Genomic DNA, 231 nt, shown 5'->3' with positions numbered 1-231 from the left:
GTGTGTGTGTGTGTGTGGGTACACGCAGGGAGAGTCACGAGAAGCAGAGGTGTGTTTAAATGTGTGTGTCAGTCAGGGTACAAAGGTTACTGAGGACAATGTGTCAGAACACATGACCAAGTCAACAGTTAACGAGTGTGTTAAAGAAATAAACTGAATCCGCTGTGTTTTGTAGCGCTGCTCTCCTCTCAGCTGCACAGTGCGAGAACACACACCACTGTGAGCAAAATA

Source organism: Morone saxatilis, unplaced genomic scaffold, assembly GCF_004916995.1.
Source record: "Morone saxatilis isolate NCDOM2014 unplaced genomic scaffold, NCSU_SB_2.0 Contig16, whole genome shotgun sequence".
Classification (NCBI taxonomy): Eukaryota; Metazoa; Chordata; class Actinopteri; family Moronidae; genus Morone; species Morone saxatilis.
The sequence above is the reverse complement of the archived record's forward strand: the minus strand, read 5'-3'. Positions refer to the sequence as shown.